This window comes from Eurosta solidaginis, chromosome 5 (assembly GCF_040869045.1).
Source record: "Eurosta solidaginis isolate ZX-2024a chromosome 5, ASM4086904v1, whole genome shotgun sequence".
Classification (NCBI taxonomy): Eukaryota; Metazoa; Arthropoda; class Insecta; order Diptera; family Tephritidae; genus Eurosta; species Eurosta solidaginis.
This window is the reverse complement of record NC_090323.1, coordinates 276,718,519-276,734,982: the sequence shown is the minus strand read 5'-3', so window position 1 is coordinate 276,734,982 and position 16,464 is coordinate 276,718,519. Positions and strand designations below refer to the sequence as shown.

At 32.7% G+C, this 16,464-nt stretch overlaps 1 protein-coding gene across 6 annotated transcripts in view; it reads right to left on the bottom strand.

Moving 5' to 3' along the window:
• The window catches only part of LOC137253662 (cuticlin-3), a 194,526-nt gene that overhangs the window by 31,318 nt on the left and 146,744 nt on the right, over window positions 1-16,464 (bottom strand). The gene's annotated exons all lie outside the window — the stretch shown is intronic.

The window sequence follows — 16,464 nt, the reverse complement described above, 5'->3', positions numbered from 1 at the left end:
AGGGGTTACTCTAGAATTTGTTTGTACGATATGGGTATCAAATAAAAGGTGTTAATGAGTATTTTAAAAGGGAGTGGGCCTTAGATCTATAGGTGGATGCCCTTTCGAGATATAGCCATAAAGGTGGGCCAGGGGTGACTCTAGAATTTTTGTGTACGATATGGGTATCAAATGAAAGGTGTTAATGAGTATTTTAAAAGGGTGTGGGCCTTAGTTCTATAGGTGGACACCTTTTCGAGATATCGCCATAAAGCTGGACCAGGGGTGACTCTAGAATTTGTTTGTACGATATGGGTATCAAATGAAAGGTGTTAATGAGTATTTTAAAATGGCTTGGGCCTTAGTTCTATAGGTGGACGCCTTTTCGAGATATCGACATAAAGGTGGACCAGGGGTGACTCTAGAATTTGTTTATACGATATGGGTATCAAATGAAAGGTGTTAATGAGTATTTTAAAAGGGAGTGGGCCTTAGTTCTATAGGTGGATGCCTTTTCGAGATATCGCCATAAAGGTGGGCCAGGGGTGACTCTAGAATGTTTTTGTACGATATGGGTATCAAATGAAAGGTGTTAATGAGTATTTTAAAAAGGCGTGGGCCTTAGTTCTATAGGTGGACGCCTTTTCGAGATATCGCCATAAACGTGGACCAGGGGTGACTCTAGAATGTATTTGTACGTTATGGGTATCAAATTAAAGGTATTAATGAGGGTTTTAAAAGGGAGTGGCCCTTAGTTGTATATGTGAAGGCGTTTTCGAGATATCTACCAAAATGTGGACCAGGGTGATCCAGAACATCATCTGTCGGGTACCGCTAATTTATTTATATATGCAATACCACGTACAGTATTCCTTCCAAGATTCCAAGGGCTTTTGATTTCGCCCTGCAAAACTTTTTTATTTTCTTCTACTTAATATTGTAGGTGTCACACCCATTTTACCAAGTTTTTTTCTAAAGTTATATTTTGCGTCAATAGACCACTAAAATTACCATGTTTCATTCCTTTTTTTGTATTTGGTATATAATTATGGCATTTTTTTCACTTTTCGTAATTTTCGATATCGAAAAAGTGGGCGTGGTCATAGTCGGATTTCGGCCATTTTTTACGCCAATACAAAGTGAGTATAGATAAGTACGTGAACTGAGTTTAGTAAAGATATATCGATTTTTGCTCAAGTTATCGTGTTAACGGCCGAGCGGAAGGCAGACGATCGACTGTGCATAAAAACTGGGCGTGGCTTCAACCGATTTCGCCCTTTTTTACAGAAAACAGTTACCGTCCTAGGAGCTAAGCCTCTACCAAATTTCACAGGGATTGGTTAATTTTTGTTCGACTTATGGCATTAAAAGCATCCTAGACAAATTAAATGAAAAAGGGCGGAGCCACGCCCATTTTGAAATTTTCTTTTATTTTTGTATTTTGTTGCACCATATTATTACTGGAGTTGAATGTTGGCATAATTTACTTATATGCTGTAAAGATATTAACTTTTCTTTTAAAATTTGAATTTAGAAACATTTTTTTTTAAAAAGTGGGCGTGGTCCTTCTTCGATTTTGCAAATTTTTATTAAGCAGACATAAAGTAATAAGAGTAACGTTCCTGCCAAATTTCATCATGATATCTTCAACGACTGCCAAATTACAGCTTGCAAAACTTCTAAATTACCTTCATTTAAAAGTGGGCGGTGCCACGCCGATTGTCCAAAACTTTACTATTTTTCTATTCTGCGTCATAAGATCAACTCACCTACCAAGTTTCATCGCTTAATGCGTATTTGGTAATGAATTATCGCACTTTTTCGATTTTTCGAAATTTTCGATATCGAAAAAGTGGGCGTGGTTATTGTACGTGTACTAATTCCAGTTAAACTTAATTTTATGGAGATTTCAGTAAAAAAATAAAAAAAAAAACCATTAAAATTATGGTCTAGTTTGGAAACTTTGCCAAACTTTAAAAATGTGCGAAAGTGACGAAAATAATGATTCATTTCCGAGTATTAAACTATGCAAATACCGAAATTAGTTTCAATGGCTAGATGTGTTTAAATGTGCGTGTGAACGAAAGGGTTTTCTTAAAATTCAAAAAAAAAAAAAAAACTTAAAAAGATAATTAATTGTTTTTTGTTGTTGTTGTTTTTTGTGTGAAATTACGTATAAAAAAATTAACACGTAATTAATTTCGTTTTTATTGCAAAGAAAATAAAACTAATCAACAATCAAAAAAAATTCAGATAAATAATGTGAACTAACTAAACACCTGTGTGTTTAGTATGTGCAGAAAAATTATTAATATATTTATTTCAAAAAAGATATGGATATAACTATGTATTTATATAAATTTAAAAATATAAATGTGCATGGAGGTATTTTCCAAACAATAATATACGTATTTCTAAAATTTATATACGTGTGGTATTATATACGTAGCGTGTATGTTTAAAAGCAGTTCAAGACAGTATTAACTTGGTCATCTTCTTATACAAAAAAACTTGAAACGAAATATGCATAAAAATCATTTGGTGTATTTATGGCGTTGCACCTTAGCAAGGTCGTAGTGGGTATGCTGAGTCCGTATGTTTGTTGTCATCCGTCCCAAGTCACAGTCAGCTAAATTTCCCCCAGTATCGAATGCGGCACAACAGTGTTCGATTCCTGAGTCCGAATCTGGTAGCCACATTCTCCCATTACCCATTACACCCCTTACCCCCATTGTTGAAAAATTGAAATTGACAAATTATTAATATATTTATTTCAAAAAAGATATGGATATAATTATATGTATTTATATAAATTTAAAAATATAAATGTGCATGGAGGTAATTTCCAAACAATAATATACGTATTACTAAAATTTATATACGTGTGGTATTATATACGTAGCGTGTATGTTTAAAAGCAGTTCAAGACAGTATTAACTTGGTCATCTTCTTATACAAAAAAACTTGAAACGAAATATGCATAAAAATCATTTGGTGTATTTATATTGGGGGGGGGGGGGGGGGGGGGGGGGCTTTTCCACCGCCCTCGCCTGTGTGTTCAGATAGAGATAGGGTGAGAAATAGACAAGGTGATAGGAAAGAGAAAGCCCGTCCAGGTCAGGTGGAGTCTGCCCTCGCTCTTCTACATATAGAATGTAGCCTTGGTCTTCGCTATGACTCCTTATCCGAGCGAAGCTCCCTTCGCCTGACACTAGTACGTCCGTCAAAAGTCTAAATAGTTCCTAATTACCCTCGCATTTGTCCATGTCAGTCGACATACCCACGCCCCTCTTTGCCCCTGCGCAACGCCTACACCAAACAAAAGGGGAATCCTATCTACTATAGTGGTATCTCAACCCATTAACCCAAAGAAAATACCGATGAATATGAATAATCCAACTCAATTTTTTTTTTCTTAAACGTTATAAACGTACTTATATTTATTTCAGTTAGTGAATAAAAAAAATCCAAAAGAAATTTATGATTCTTACGTCTAAGGGCCTAAACCTCTAAAAATTGTGTAATGAAAAATTCAACTCAAAATTCACACTTATACTTAAGATATCTCAAAGGTATTTTCTAATTTTACATCAATTGTTACCAAAAAAAAAATCTGTAGGATGTGCCTTAATTCAAAGAAAAACTGCTACGCTAATATTAAATTTCAACATAGAAATATAAAAATAACCGCAAAAAAATGTATAAAACGAATTATATAAAATAATTTACTAGGATTTGTAATGCTTAACACTCGTTCATTTAAGTGGTTCTATAACCACGGCCGCTGCTGTGGGCTTCTCCCAATCCAACCTAATTCCTCTCCCTTTCCCAAGCAGATGCCAAAAAGGTAGCAAACAAACGCAAAAGAATATACATAAGCTCGCAAAAAAACTGCGTGTTCTAAATAGGTAAACGTGGTGTATTATTGTCTTCCACTTACCGCTTTATCCCTCGATGAGGCGCCGCAACTCGGAGAGCCGTGCTGAAAAGTTACCATAAAACACCTATGTATTTACTTAACGATGGATAAGGACAGATAGTAAAGTGATCTGCCTTCCAATGCCTGACGTGATATATTATAGAGAGGAGCTACTTTGGATGAGCTTCCGCTTTAGTCACGCGGTCATGGGTTAAAACGGCGGAGCCCAATTTATACGGGGTTAAAGAAAATGGAATTATGGATTGGTGCCGGCACCAATTAAATAAAAATAACAAGTGATTAGTTAAATATCCAGTGTAGTGTGTTGTGCAAAATAAATATGTGCCAAGTGGAGCAAGTTTTCTGGCTTAAAAAGAATTTCCGCGCAATATATATATATAAATATATCTATAAATTTATATATACATACATGTATATTCATATACATTGCACTGAAAAGCTATACATAGTTTTTTTTTTTTGTGTTGTTCCCCACCCTTATTTTTTTCTTTTTAATTGTGATAAGCCAAAGCAATAAATCCTGTGAGCTCTGAAAGGCTAGTAGGTGGTGAAGCCAAAAACAAAATCTCCATTCAAAATTCCCCACAAGACAAGTTAGGGAAAGCTATACCAAAAAAATCAAGATCAGCGGGCCTAAGTTCACAAACAAATTGTTAAAAAAACAAACAAAAAAAGTGAACCAAAAATTTCGTGAAACAAAATTGAACTGAACCCTATACGTGGAACTACCCCCAGGCTAAATTCTCCTCACAAAATAATACTTCGCTGGCGCATACAAAAATTATATACATATAAATACAGTCAAAGCTATTAAAATTAAATCGCTGCCAGTCTCTCCGTCCTCTGTGTGGTTGCTGTGGTTCTTTTTTTTTTTTTTGCTGCCTTTGTGTTTTTCCTTTCTTGGATTATTTGATGTTGCGTTCCCTCTCCACTGCTTATAATAACATAGCGCTAAGGGTTTTTTTTATTAATATATCTGGTTTTCCTCCTTATAGATTTCCAACCGGCTTTCATGCAATTATGAGGAATTCTTTTCCCTCTATAAACTTTTGAGTGGCTGCGGTCCAGAGATAACCCCGCCGGGTGAGGACCTGTGATAGAAATAGAAAAAAAACCTTATTAAGAATTCTATTTGTTTGTATTTATTAATTATATTTATTTGTATTTTATTATGTGTATGTATGTATATGTGGCTACGTAAATGTGTGTCTTATTTATTCGCATTAATTATTTCATACTTTTATTTATTTAATTAATTTATTTATTTATTTAATTTATGGTATGACAGTGGATATAAATTTAATTTATTTAGAAAATGAACAATACTGTTTCTTTTTTCTTAAATTTATTTTGGTTTAATTTATTTTATAAAATAGCAGTATTTTTATAACGCTTGATTTACTTAGGGTTTTATTTGTTTAATGTTTTCTTTGGTTTTAGGTTTTATTTAATTTTAGGTTTTATTACATTTTATATTTTATTAAATTGTAGATTTTAGTTAATTTTTAGATTTTATTCAATTTTAGGATATATATAAAATTTTAAATTTTATAGGTTTTTTTTTTTGGATTTTATTAAATTTTAGATTTTATTACATTTTAGGATAATTTAATTGGAGATTTTATTAAATATTAGTTTTTATAAAATTTTAGGTTTAACTAAATTTTAGATTTATTGAATTTTTTGTTTTTATAAAATTTTCGATTTAATTTAATTTTAGGTTTAATTAAATTTTAGGTTTAATTAAATTTTAGGGTTAATTTAATTGCAGGTTTAATTTAATTTTAGGATTTATTTATTTTACGCTTTTATTAAATTTAGAATTTTATAAAATTTTTGGATTTTATTCAACGTTAGGTTTTACTTAATTTTAGCTTTTATTACATTTTCGCTTTTTACTGAATTTTGGGTTTTATTAACATTTTAAGTTCAAGTAAATTTTAGATTTAATTATACTCAGTTGAGCAGAGCTCGCAGAGTATATTAAGTTTGATTGGATAACGGTTGGTAGTACATATATAAAAGAATCGAGATAGATATAGACTTCCATATATCAAAATAATCAGGATCGAAAAAAAATTTGATTGAGCCATGTCCGTCCGTCCGTCCGTCCGTTAACACGATAACTTGAGTAAATTTTGAGGTATCGTGATGAAATTTGGTATGTAGGTTCCTGAGCACTCATCTCAGATCGCTATTTAAAATGAACGATATCCGACTATAACCACGCCCACTTTTTCGATATCGAAAATTTCGAAAAACCGAAAAAGTGCGATAATTCATTACAAAAGACCGATAAAGCTACAAAACTTGGTAGATGAGTTGAACTTATGACGCAGAATAGAAAATTAGTAAAATTTTGGACAATGGGCGTGGCACCGCCCACTTTTAAAAGAAGGTAATTTAAAAGTTTTGCAAGCTGTAATTTGGCAGTCGTTGAAGATATCAGGAACGTTACTCCTATTACTATATGTACGCTTAATAAAAATTAGCAAAATCGGAGAAGGACCACGCCCACTTAAAAAAAAAATTTTTTTTAAGTAAAATTTTTACAAAAAATTTAATATCTTTAAAGTATATAAGTAAATTATGTCAACATTCAACTCCAGTAATGATATGGTGCAACAAAATACAAAAATAAAAGAAAATTTCAGAATGGGCGTGGCTCCGCCCTTTTTCATTTAATTTGTCTAGGATACTTTTAACGCCATAGGTCGAACAAATTTGGTAGGGGCATAGATTTTACGACGTTAACTGTTTTCTGTGAAAATGGGCGAAATCGGTTGATTCCACACCCAGTTTTTATACACAGTCCTCCGTCTGTCCTTCCGCATGGCCGTTCACAAGATAACTTGAGCGAAAATCGACATATCTTTAATGAACTTAGTTCACGTGCTTACTTGAACTCACTTTATCTTGGTATGAAAAATGAACGAAATCCGACTATGACCACGCCCACTTTTTCGATATCGATAATTACGAAAAATGAAAAAAATGCCATAATTCTATACCAAATGCGAAAAAGGGATGAAACATGGTAATTGGATTGGTTTATTGACGCTAGATATAACTTTAGAAAAAACTTTATAAAATGGTTGTGACACCTACCATATTAAGTAGAAGAAAATGAAAAGTTCTGCAGGGCGAAATAAAAAACCCTTAAAATCTTGGCAGGTATTATATATATAAATAAATTAGCGGTATCCAACAGATGATATTCTGGGTCACCCTGGTCCACGTTTTGGTCGATATCTGGAAAACGCCTTCACATATACAACTACAACCACTCCCTTTTAAAACTCTCATTAATACCTTTAATTTGATACCCATATCGTACAAACTCATTCTAGAGTCACCCCTGGTCCACCTTTATGGCGATATCTCGAAAAGGCGTCCACCTATAGAACTAAGCCTCACGCCCTTTTAAAATACTCATTAACACCTTTCATTTGATACCCATATCGTACAAACATATTCTAAAGTCACCCCTGTTCCACCGTTATGGCGATATCTCGAAAAGGCGAACACCTATATAACGAAGGCCCACTCCGTTTTAAAGTACTCATTAACTCCTTTCGTTTGATACTCATATTGCACAAACGAATTCTAGAGTCACCCCTGGCCCACCTTTATGGCGATATCTCGAAACGGCGTCCACCTATGGAACTAAGGATTACTCCCTTTTAAAATACTCATTAACACCTTTCTTTTGATACTCATATTGTACAAACAAATTCTAGGGTCACCCGTGGTCCACCTTTATGGCGATATCTCGAAAATGCGACCACCTATACAACAACCACCACTCCCTTTTAAAACCCTCATTAATACCTTTAATTTGATACCCATATCGTACAAACACATTCTAGATTCACCCCTGGCCCAATTTATGGCGATATTTCGAAACGGCGTCCACCTATAGAACTAAGGTCCACTCCCTTTTAAAATACTCATTAACACCATTCGTTTGATGCCCATATTGTACAAACAAATTCTAGGGTCGCCCCTGGTCCACCTTTGTGGCGATATCTTGAAACGGCGTCCACCTATAGAACCAAGGATTACTCCCTTTTAAAATACTCATTAACACCTTTCATTTGATACCCATATCGTACAAACGCATTCTAGATCCTTCTTTATGGCTATATCCCTAAATGACGTCCACCTATAGAACTATGGCCCACTCCCTCATAAAATACTCTTTAATGCCTTTCATTTGATACACATGTCATACAAACACATTCCAGGGTTTCCCTCGGTTCATTTTCCTACATGGTTATTTTCCCGTATGTTGCCACCATGGCCCTCAACTGAGTATGTAATGTTCGGTTACACCCGAACTTAACCTTCCTTACTTGTTAAATTTTATATTTTATTAAATTCTGGGTTTTATTAAGTTTTATGATTTTTATAAATTTTGGGTTTTAGAAAAGTTTAGGTTTAATTAATTTTTAGATTTTATTTATCTTTATAACTTTAATAAATTTTAGGGTAATTTAATTGTAGATTTTATTAACTTTTAGGTTTTATAAAATTTTAGGTATAATTAAATTTTATATTTTATAAAATTTTAGATGTAATTAAATTTTAGGTTTTATACAATTTTTATATTTTACATTTTAATTGATTTAAACAAACTGTACTTTTCACTTACCTTAAAGCTTGTTGCAGGTTCGTTTTGAGTGTACCGATGGCCAGTTCCGTAAGCTTGCGGTCACTTGCAGTACAAAAAAAATTGGACTATTTTTACAAGTCCACTTTATAAAAAAACTTTTTAATATATATTTTTTTTTTTTTTTGCACTAGTTATATGTAAGGCGTCCTTTTCGGCCTTGGACACTTCGATCATTAATTTATATTTTATTTCGGCTATTAAGCGCAGCCATCGCCAAAGTGGAACAGCAGGTTTCCCTCGCCCATTTTTCACTCAACACCCGAAGGAATTACCTATTAATTCTTGCCACTTAACGTTATTCACAGATTCATACATGCCCACACAGCCACTAAAACCGACACCTACAAGCTATCTATATAGGCATTCACGCTTTCACAAAGGAAAATACATTCCATGCATACATACATTTACACACACGAAGTAGGGTTTGACATGGTTGTACACAGTGTTGCCAGGTGATGCAAAAAAAGAAGCTAGATTGGCAAAAAAAAAGGTTAGAAAAGGCTAAATTTAGAAAAAAAAAGAAGCTAAAAAAGGCCAGAAATTTTTTGGTTAATTCATTAAATTTTTTTTATATTTTAGTTTACACATTTGTAAATAAAAACCTATAAACATAGCTTAAGCATAACTTCCTGTTTCAAAACATATCAGGCACATTTTCTTTGACTAGCGCATGGAATTACTTTAAATGATTGCATATCCCTCATAAAATACTCTTTAATGCCTTTCATTTGATACACATGTCATACAAACACATTCCAGGGTTTCCCTCGGTTCATTTTCCTACATGGTTATTTTCCCGTATGTTGCCACCATGGCCCTCAACTGAGTATGTAATGTTCGGTTACACCCGAACTTAACCTTCCTTACTTGTTAAATTTTATATTTTATTAAATTCTGGGTTTTATTAAGTTTTATGATTTTTATAAATTTTGGGTTTTAGAAAAGTTTAGGTTTAATTAATTTTTAGATTTTATTTATCTTTATAACTTTAATAAATTTTAGGGTAATTTAATTGTAGATTTTATTAACTTTTAGGTTTTATAAAATTTTAGGTATAATTAAATTTTATATTTTATAAAATTTTAGATGTAATTAAATTTTAGGTTTTATACAATTTTTATATTTTACATTTTAATTGATTTAAACAAACTGTACTTTTCACTTACCTTAAAGCTTGTTGCAGGTTCGTTTTGAGTGTACCGATGGCCAGTTCCGTAAGCTTGCGGTCACTTGCAGTACAAAAAAAATTGGACTATTTTTACAAGTCCACTTTATAAAAAAACTTTTTAATATATATTTTTTTTTTTTTTTGCACTAGTTATATGTAAGGCGTCCTTTTCGGCCTTGGACACTTCGATCATTAATTTATATTTTATTTCGGCTATTAAGCGCAGCCATCGCCAAAGTGGAACAGCAGGTTTCCCTCGCCCATTTTTCACTCAACACCCGAAGGAATTACCTATTAATTCTTGCCACTTAACGTTATTCACAGATTCATACATGCCCACACAGCCACTAAAACCGACACCTACAAGCTATCTATATAGGCATTCACGCTTTCACAAAGGAAAATACATTCCATGCATACATACATTTACACACACGAAGTAGGGTTTGACATGGTTGTACACAGTGTTGCCAGGTGATGCAAAAAAAGAAGCTAGATTGGCAAAAAAAAAGGTTAGAAAAGGCTAAATTTAGAAAAAAAAAGAAGCTAAAAAAGGCCAGAAATTTTTTGGTTAATTCATTAAATTTTTTTTATATTTTAGTTTACACATTTGTAAATAAAAACCTATAAACATAGCTTAAGCATAACTTCCTGTTTCAAAACATATCAGGCACATTTTCTTTGACTAGCGCATGGAATTACTTTAAATGATTGCATATGTGTATATACATAAAAAAATATTACAAACTAATTATTTATATAAAACTATTAGACCCGGCAGATGTTGTTCTGCCCAAAAATTGGCCTATCTGCATACATTTTAATAAGCTTTTTCCGTCTAACTCTGCCCTACCAATCTACACTTTTTCCTAATCTTTTTCGCTTCATCTCCATCTTCGTCTCATTCTATCTCTTTCTCAGTCTCCTTCTCTCTTTTCTCTTCTCTCAAGTTTTTCTCCTTCTTCTTCATCTATTATTGCCAGTCCCAGAGGGTGGTATGTATTTTGTTCCAGTCCCATTCCGAGCCTCAGTCCCAGTCCCACTCCGAGTCTCAGTCTCAGTCCCAGCCCTAGTCCTAATCCCGGTCCCAGTCCGTCTCTATTATACTTCCCGGAAAAAAGCATCGTAAGTACTAATATAGGCAAATTTATATACGAAATTTCAGGCAAATCGAATAGGACGTATGCAAATAAGTATGTGGGTATTATTAATTCATGTCTTTATTTCGGCTTCGCATGCATATTTATCAGTTTTGCCAGGTTGATGCGACTAAATCGAATATCAGAATGAACTTCAGAGCTCTAAGCAACAGCTTTCATTTGATGTCCATAATACACACACATTATAGCGGTATCCGGGTCCATGTTTTGGCCTATATTCCGAGACCCTAGTCACTCAGCGGTGTAAAACTTACTCTGTATTATAGCACACATCAACAGCATCAATTTGATACCCATAATATAAAAACACATTCTAGGAGTATCCGGGTCAATGTTTTGGCCTATATCTCGAGACCGTGGTCACCCAGTGGTGTAAAATTTACTCTGTACTAAAGCATACATCAACAGCTTCAATTTGATACCCATAATGTAAAAACACATTCTAGGTGTATCCGGGTCCACGTTTTGGGCTATATCTCTAGACCCTATCCTCCCAGTTGTATGAAAATTATCCTGTACTATAGGACTCATCAACAGCTTTCATTTGATATCCATATTGTATAAACACATTCTAGGGGTACCCGGGTCCACGTTTTGATCTCAAGACCCTAGCCACGTAGCGAAAAAAAGGTAGGCGTTGGCCGATTCTCAGACCTACCCAATATGCTCACAAAATTTCATGAGAATCGGTTAAGCCGTTTCGGAGAAGTTCAGCCTCTAAAACCGTGACAGAAGAATTTATATATTAGATATTCCCGTCTGAAGAATCAGAAGAGCTTATATCTGGGTACAAAGTTTGGCTATTTACCATAGATATGAGATCATCGGTAATTTCAAAGTCATTACAACATTTAGATAAGCGTTTTAACGAGCATCCAATATTAAGCAGCGCATTAAGCATTTTAATTTTTAGTTTTCAGAATTTTCATGCCACTAAAAACTCTTTCAACCTCCGCGTTACTGAGTGGTAATACTAAAAAACTAAATATGAATTCGATAAGTTCTAAAAAAGGAGGTTCGTTTAATGCATTTTTATGACCTCGGACTTCCGACCAAAATTCCATGGTGGAGTGTACATTTTTCCATTGTATAGTTATAAGTTTTCGCCACTGCAGCTCTATTAATGCTATTTGAATTGAAGAATAACTATACTTCCCTTTTTCAAAGTAAGAAAATACATCTGGCTTTGAAATTTTCAACGAATTTTCAGCAGAAAAAGAATTAATCTCTTGTAGAGAACTCATATTATTAGGTATTAGGTGTTCACAGGAACTATTGAAATTATTTTATTTTAGAAATTTTTAAAAATACATTCGAAGTAAAAAAGGCTAGAAAAAGTCACGAAGCTAAACGCAAAATTTCGAGGCTAAAGGCAAAAAAAAGGTTAAATCTAGCCTCGAAAAGGCTAACCTGGCAACACTGGTTGTACACTAGGCATTGGCAACTGGTTTGACTGTTCGATGTTACTTTATATGTTCGACGATGGGGAGATTTGATTTCGCGTGTTTCCTAGGGCTCTGATAAATTTATTTTGCATCCACTACAACAGGCTGTCGTTACAAAGTAAAGAATCAAATCGCAGGAAGGTAGTTCACCACTGGAGTAATTTTTCATGTAATTTGCAAGTTTAATTTTCGTAACACTTTAAGTTGAAACGATTCCAAAACAACTCAAACTTTTATGTCGTCGGAAACATCAACATTAAAAAAGGATGTTTTTAAGCTATTGCATAGATTTTATCGCGGGCTTGGCGACTAAATCAAAAAAAACCGTAACGGATATTTGTCAAAAAAGGTTCGAAAAAGGTACGGTGTTAGCAACAGGCCAAATACATAAAATTGGATCTCTATCATAAAGATAAAGTTTAAGTTAAAGTTAAAGTTAAAGTTAAAGTTAAAGTTAAAGTTAAGTTAAAGTTAAAGCTAAATTTATAGTTAAAGTTAAAGTTAATGAATTAAAGATAAAGTTAAAGTTAAAGTTAAAGTTGAAGTTTAATAATAATTTAAATATTTAAAAAAATGTTTCAGTTACCATAAACCTATAATTTCAATTATAAATATTCCTGAATAACCTATGTATGTACATATCTTGTAAGTAATAATAACAATTTTTTAACCAATATTAACTTCTCATTTATTCAATAAAAGTAAAAAATTTGTTTTCTTATCGGTCACCACGCTTAAAAAGTGTAACTTGAATTAATATCAAAGACAAAACTTAAATTAATATCACAGAAAACAAAATGTTGCACAAATATTATAATTGCATAAGTTGATAATATGCAATAGCTTTACCGCGACAGTCCCCGAGTGCCCCACGTCCTTTTTTATTATCTTATCAGATTCGTTCGCGTGAGTGAAAATTCGTAAAAACTTGAACAAAATGTTACTAACTTTGGAAAAATCCTGTTCGTTCAAACAAAACTCTTGCAACAAGAGGGCGCAATTTTGCATTTCGCTTGGAGGAGAAGTTGCAAAATTGTACCCGATAAATAGGTTCCCGGTATCTCATAATTTTTTACGCAGTAAATTCAAAAAAAGGTTTTTTCGTTTTGTATTGATAACTGAAAAACTAGTTTTTTGTTGTTTTCCCATTTTGTGTGTTTTTTCGATTTGGTGGTTTTCTTATTTTGGTGTTTTTTTAACAAGTGGCACTATCGTCATAAGTACAAATTAGAGAGCGCAGTGAACGTAAAATTCTCTTTGAAATTTGCTCATGTATTGACTGTTTATCGCTGTTGAAATGACCTGTGAGATTACAGAATTTTGTTAACTCAAGGGCGACAATTTCTCTTCTGTTGAAATGACTAAACTAATTTGTTCGCTTGACAAAGAACTCGGTCGAATTAACCATCATTCGATAAATTTCACCGAATCTCCGTTAAGTCAAGAACAACAGAACCGATTTGTTAATTTTACTAGCATCATTTCTTTCAGTGTAGATATAAAATGGAGAGACACATATCAGTTACAACTGAGTATAAAGCACACTGAAATTTACCAGTACTAATTTTACGCGCAACAATTTCAGTGGTGTAGATAAAGTTTAACACTTAAGAGCCCATACAAAACTAAAGTGTTGATGTAATGGGAGTGAATAAACACAGGTAATATCGAACTAAAAAGATAAGAATAATTTTCAAAATAAGCTTAGAACAAAAATGAACGAAAAAACCAGTATTAATGCGTAAAAAGTGTGCCCCTTTGTGCCATATTTTTCGTATATCGAGCGCCCAACCCAGCCAGCATTTTTTGAAAATTTTGATCAAAAAATATTCAAATATCATACCCCAATATGATTAAAAACGTTCAAATTTAAAAGCATTTTCTGTTCGAAAATTAACGTATCGTCGGGAGAAAAATGTACCATAAATGTGATTATTCTAGAATAATCATTTATGATTCATATTTCGAAACGCTTTTTGTTCATATTTGATATCATTGTAAAACTGAGCTTTAGTTGTTTTAGAGTAATATTTGAATGCTTTTCGCAGTCATTTTCTAATCATATTTGTGAACATATTTCAATCGTTCTGGTTGAGATTATGATGCATTTATTCTTCATATCCCATTCAAAATAAGATACTACATAATAATCTTATTTCATCAGGGGAAGAAAGAATGCGGAAGTGAGCTATTTGAACCACAGGTCACTCGCAAACAAACTTGACCGATATACACCTCGACTACAACATCCAGCATCAACTATGATCGTCAACATCTTGAAATACGATATGGTACAGGATGTTGAAGCCATATCCAGGTACATATGTACATATGTCAAGAGAGTTTCACTTACCTGGGGTTAAAAACCTTGTTATTGTAATTTGTATTTTCTGGGAAGCCGTAGGTGGAGAAATTGTTGGGGACATCTTTTCTTAGGAGCGGTATTTACATTATTTCTTGTGTTGAAGAATACAATTTTAATATATTTTTTCTGAACTTCATGATTGAAAAAATGTGAGTATGTGAAAAAAATAAGATCTTCAATGAAAAGTAAAATTTTAACAAGTATAAAATTCATTATTCAGGCAACCAAGATAGTCAGAAAAGATTCAGAAAGCTGAATGAAAAATGATTAAAAATTTTTGATCACCTAAAGTAAACACATTTGATTCAAATATGATTCCAAAATGTGATTGAAAAGCTATATTGAGTTTTTGATCATCAAAAGTATTCATATTTGATTATTTCTTTTATTCAATTGCATGATCACTCATAATTTAGTCAGAAAGTGTAATCAAATTGTACTGATATGTAGTGAAATTCAAAACTTAATCACCTAAATGCTGAGTGGGAACGCTTTTCTTCACGATAATAGTAGTATTTTTCGTTCATTATTGTTTTAAACTTATTTTGAAGATCGCGGGTTTGAATCGAGCTCACGGCCTAACAATAATTATTTTATCATTATTATTGTTATGATACATTATTTCTTTTAACAACAGATGGTTTTTATTCTGGATGCAGGAAATCAGTTAAAGGTTCAGAAACTAATATGCAATCCGGCGTGAAAAGACAAAATTTTTCTTGTGTTTAAAACTGTTTTTTTTTTTTTTATAAATCATTAGCTGATTTAGAGATATTTCGATTTCAGTTTTTTCAGTTAAAGTGGCAATGTTGCATAACTTCACACCAGTTAATAGCTGGCCAATGTAAGCTAATAGCTACCCAATAAATATTTTTGTCAATTCTCAGTTTCAGATACATTTGAGAATCAGTCCATTTCTCACATTTCAAACTTTAGTTTTCAAATGCATTTCAAATAACCGTTGATAGCATTCTCAAGCTAAAAGGCACATTTTTAATATGGAATTTTTCTTTATTTTCAAATTGAGAATTTTTGGATTCTCAACTTTTTCTCAAACGAGAATAAAGCCGAACGAAGTGGAATCCACTGTTGTGCCACTTTCGGTAAGCAGATTTATTATTTGCCTCACTTCACTTTTAAGTCGTTTAGATTTATGCATAATGTAGTAAAATATCACTTAATATTATTAAAATGTATAAATACTTCCTCATATTTTCACTTTATGTCCAACTTCACTCAATAAAATCGCTTGTTTACATTTCCAGTTAAAGTATGCAAATTAGAGATCGACGAATTATCAACGGCACAATCGATATCATTGATGTAAAATAAGCATGTTGTACTTGTTTTATTTTATTTTTGGGTTTCATGAACATTTATTATGTACTTTAAAATTTAGACAAATTGGCGCAAAAAGTATTCACATTATTATTAACGAAAATATTCCATGATATCGATGGTTTTCAACCAGAAAGGAACGAAATGCAAGTATATCTCAAACCATTCACAAGTTGAAGAGCAACGTTTGAGAAAAAGTTGAGATAATATTTAGTTTTAAATATCAAACTGAGAATTAATGTTTTCTCAAACATTTGAGAGAAAAAAATTTTCAAGTATGTCTCAAATTATTCTCAAGTTGAAGATCGACGTTTTAGAAAAAGTCGAGAAAATATTTTGTTTCAAATGATAAATAATGTTGAATATAAAACTGATAATCAATGTTTTTCTC